Source organism: Labrus mixtus, chromosome 12 (genome assembly GCF_963584025.1).
Source record: "Labrus mixtus chromosome 12, fLabMix1.1, whole genome shotgun sequence".
Classification (NCBI taxonomy): Eukaryota; Metazoa; Chordata; class Actinopteri; order Labriformes; family Labridae; genus Labrus; species Labrus mixtus.
In genome coordinates, this window is record NC_083623.1 from 4,841,694 (window position 1) to 4,846,693 (window position 5,000).

Below are 5,000 nucleotides of genomic sequence, written 5' to 3' on the forward strand. Positions count from 1 at the left end.
TTTGTGTTTGGTTTCTGACACTTCCGATTCAAGACACCCCCGAATTAGTGGATGTTACAGGCCTATCCGGAAGCCCTCTTTTACAGCTTGAAACTGTGAACATATTAAGTACACAGTGTTTCAAATCAGCTTTCAAGATTAGTGAAGTGTGTCCCCGTTAGGAGGAAGATGTGTTCACAAATATTTGTGTTAAAAAAAACTTTGTACATCTAGGGAGGTATAAAAATAAATAAAATGCCTGGAGAGATGCTGCTGACAGATTTAGGTTGTGATGATTCCCAAGATAAGAGGAAAGGGACGCTTCAGGTTCCCTAACTGTTTCATGGTATTTTAACATCAGTTCTTTTATAATTTGATGTTGGACTTGACACATATTGGCCTTCTATTTTTGTTGTGCTCTTCAGAACTCTCCTAAGAGACTGGGAAAGGAGAGGATCATGAGGGCCAATAGGAACCATTACAACATTTAGGTAGATGGATGGATGTACATGAAGGGGTAGACTGATAAAATGTTTGAACATTGGAAAAGTAGGATTATAGAATACAAAGAACACTAGATACATGAGAGAAATAAAGATATGTAGAACAATGGATGGATGGGTGGATGGATGGATGGATGGATGGATGGATGAATGGATGGATTCATGGATGGATGAATAGATGGATGGATGTATGGGTGAATGACAATGGATAAAACGCTATGACAAAATTAGATATTGATGATGGATGAATGGATGGATGGATGGATGGATGGATGGATGGATGGATGACAATGAATAGAACGCTATGACAAAATTAGATATGATGGATGAAAGGATGGATTGATGGATAGAAGGATGGATGGATGGATTGATGGATGGATGGATGGATGGAAGGATGGATGGATTGATGGATAGAAGGATGGATGGATGGATTGATGGATGGATGGATGGATGGATGGAAGGATGGATGGATTGATGGATAGAAGGATGGATGATAGAAAGATGGATGGATAGAAGGATGAATGGATGGATTGATGGATAGAAGGATGGATGGATGGATAGAAGGATGAATGGATGGATGGATGGATAGAAGGATGGATGATAGAAAGATGGATGGATAGAAGGATGGATGGATGGATTGATGGATAGAAGGATGGATGGATGGATAGAAGGATGAATGGATGGATTGATGGATAGAAGGATGGATGATAGAAAGATGGATGGATAGAAGGATGGATGGATGGATTGATGGATAGAAGGATGGATGGATGGATAGAAGGATGAATGGATGGATTGATGGATAGAAGGATGGATGGATGGATTGATGGATAGAAGGATGGATGGATGGAAGGATGAATGGATGGATTGATGGATAGAAGGATAGATGGATGGATAGAAGGATGAATGGATGGATGGATGGATGGATAGAAGGATGGATGGATGGATAGAAGGATGAATGGATGGATTGATGGATAGAAGGATGGATGGATGGATGGATTGATGGATAGAAGGATGGATGGATGGATTGATGGATAGAAGGATGGATGATAGAAGGATGGATGGATTGATAGATTGATGGATAGATGGATGGATGGATGGATGGATTGATGGATTGATGGATAGAAGGATGGATGGATGGATTGATGGATAGAAGGATGGATGATAGAAGGATGGATGGATTGATAGATTGATGGATAGAAGGATGGATGGATGGATGGATAGATGGATGAATGGCTGGATTGATGGATAGAAGGATGGATGGATGGATGGATTGATGGATAGAAGGATGGATGGATGGATTGATGGATAGAAGGATGGATGATAGAAGGATGGATGGATTGATAGATTGATGGATAGATGGATGGATGGATGGATGGATTGATGGATTGATGGATAGAAGGATGGATGGATGGATTGATGGATAGAAGGATGGATGATAGAAGGATGGATGGATTGATAGATTGATGGATAGAAGGATGGATGGATGGATGGATGGATGGATGGATGGATAGATGGATGAATGGCTGGATTGATGGATAGAAGGATGGATGGATGGATGTTGGACAGGTAGAGCTACAAAACAAAAGGTAGAACTATAGAGAAACTTTATGAACACTCTTACACAGTAGGTGCTTGACGCTGCATGTCAGCAGTATAGGAAGGGACTAAAGAACGAGGAGTTTGTGGAGCGGATGAAGAGGACATTAACCTAAAGGGAAGTAGCTGGAAGAGGTGATGACCAGGATGTGAAATGTCCAAGATGATTATTTGTTTTCTTTACAGTTTAGAAAGTATCTAGAGATTCCTTGATTTCCTATGATTCTGGGTAACTAACGGCTGTACATTATTTTAGTGTTTGTCCGTTCTGCAAGACCAAACTACAATCCAACAATTCTACAATTCACTTAGCAGACGCTTTTATCCAAAGCGACGTACATCAGAGAGTAAGTACAACACAAGCAAGGATCTAGAGAGGAGGAAACAACATCAGTAAGCGGTGCAAACAAACAGCTTTGGAGGTGCTGACAGGAAGTGCACCCTCACAGAGGCAAATCACAACATCGACAGCTGTTCTTGAGAGGTCTAATCAGCATCAAAACCATCCTAAATAACATCTTTGTCATTATCAAACAAAACAATCATCATCATCAAAACCATCATTATCATTAACTGTGAAGATGTTCATGGAAGAGCTGGTATCTTTTTCTTATCAGTGCAAAGGGAGTCTGCAGATCGAATGGAGTTTGGTATACTGTAATAAAGGATGTGACGATGGACTCTGTGTCTGAGTAGAACAGAAATAGAACTTAATGCCTGATCTGGCCTATTTTATAAGCTGTTTAAAAAAGTAATGTTGCTATTAAGCTTTCGCACTGATGTGCTCAGAGTTAGTTTTCCACTTTAGGTTAGTGCTAATGTGTGTAGTGGGGAATCTAAAAGACTCATTGGTCATGATGGGAGCTCCGCTTTCTGAACGGGTATTTGGGAATTTGGCATGCATCAGATATCAGTAATGAGTTCCTCAGCTCTGGCTGTTTCTTGTGCTTTAATTGGAGAGTGAGTCCACCTCTTATGATTAGTCAGAACGTTAGAGTGCTATGAGGTGACATTACAATATCAAAAGAAATATGATTATATATTCTGCTGAGAACAACTCTGACTTGACCTTCTTGCTGTTAACTTAAATATGTGTAGGGGGAATTTGAAGAAAAGGAAACGATTTAAACTGACACACAGGGGATATTATTTGATGGTACAGGTGTTATGAGATGTTTCCTAAGCCCCACAGTATTTAGAGGCTTTGGTCACACTCAAAGAGAAACAGCACAATGGAGAACGAAGGTCAAGAGTGAAGTAATATAATGTGCAGTGGTGAGAAAGAGCGGAGGCTATGATATAATATCAAGTGTGACCTTCAGAACGAGCTGGAGCATTAACAGATAAAACAAAAAAACGAAGGTTGAGATTGAGCATGTGCTCGAGATTGGACTGAAGTACAGATAAGATCACCAGGATGTAGAGGAAGCGGCCCGTAAATCTAATCGTTGTTGAGTTGAGCGGGATGTGTAAAAAAGAAAAGATGAGAAAGGGCAAAAATCCAAAGATGATACATTTTAAAACTTTTACATAATACCCTCAAACAAAAGCTTTGAACAGTTCTTCAGTTTTACCTTTACAGAATTTTGTTAAGCTAAGAATTCTACTGTAATCTTGTCAACTGTGGAGGTAATGGAGGCACTTTCAATTAAAACTATATAAGTCACTCCCCCTCCCCATTGGCTCCAGGTGAATTCTCCTGATAATATCCTGCTGCTCACATCAGCTCACTCGGACTTGCTGCGGAATAAAATACTAGGGGGGCTTGGCGGGAGAAACTCTGGGTGAAGTCCGAATGAAAAATCTGGCTGTTTGCATTCACACATACAGCTCCTCCTGGAAATATTTATTCAGGAGTTTTCTGCAAGTGTGAACGCCCTAAAATAGAAATTTTATGTAAGAGGTGTTGCATTTTTCATCTCTACGCATAGAGGGCCATCGTCTAGTGAACCATCCATGTTTGAGATATTCATCAGATTCCTGTCGTAACCCAAGTGATATAAGCGTTTCGTCAACGGGGCCCACAGCATCACAACTTTGAAATCAAAAATTCAACAGCAAACTCCCCTTACAGAAACACTGTCCCAGTTATTGTGGATAATCCACAGACTTCACTGTGAGCAGCTTTCATTGGCAGAACCTTTAACCACCACAAAAAACAAACAGTCAGTGTTCTGTGGATTATCCAGGGTAACTGGGACACCATGTCTGAGAACTAAAAAGTTTCTCCTTTCTGGATGAGCCATCACTGATTTTTTTTTTTTTAACTGTATGTTCGCCTGCTTGCTGAATGAATCGTTGTTATGTAAGGACATCCAGTCATTCACCTGGGACGTGAAGCAACAAGGTCATAAAACTTCTTCAGGAATACTAAAAAGCATCCTGGAAATATCGGAAATAAGAAAATGTAAGCACACTGAAAAGATCACACGAGTTGAGCAAGACAACGGAGATGAGTATCTGAGTTCCTTCTGCAGAGTGTGGAGAAAATCATTGATATAGGTTCAAACTTTGAAGCTTGATCCAAAGGCAACTTGACCTGGTTGAAGCTCTTGAAGACGTTTCTCCTTGAAAGGCTTCTTCAGTTTTAAACTCAGTTCTCAAGTTATCAGCTAACGACCCTCATGTGACTCATCCTTGATCATTGGCATGCTAATGATCCACAGAGGCTTAACTTCTAGCTCCGTCCATCAGATAGTTTAGAACTGAAGAAGCCTGTCGGAGGAGAAGATCTTAAACCAAGTCCTCTTGTCTTTGGATCAAGCTTCAACATTACCATGACCTGGACGACTGAGATCCTACAGAGACATACTGTTGTTCAAATCCTTCTGCTGTTTTCATCATTTAGAGACATTTTAATGCTGAGATAAACTCTTAATAGAGTCATTTAGAGGCTGCTGACCTCAGCGTGTGAAAAGCCCA

At 40.4% G+C, this 5,000-nt stretch overlaps 1 protein-coding gene across 2 annotated transcripts in view; it reads right to left on the reverse strand.

Annotated features, from left to right (window-relative positions):
* Positions 1-5,000, reverse strand: part of fam184ab (family with sequence similarity 184 member Ab) — a 167,432-nt gene that overhangs the window by 59,776 nt on the left and 102,656 nt on the right. The gene's annotated exons all lie outside the window — the stretch shown is intronic.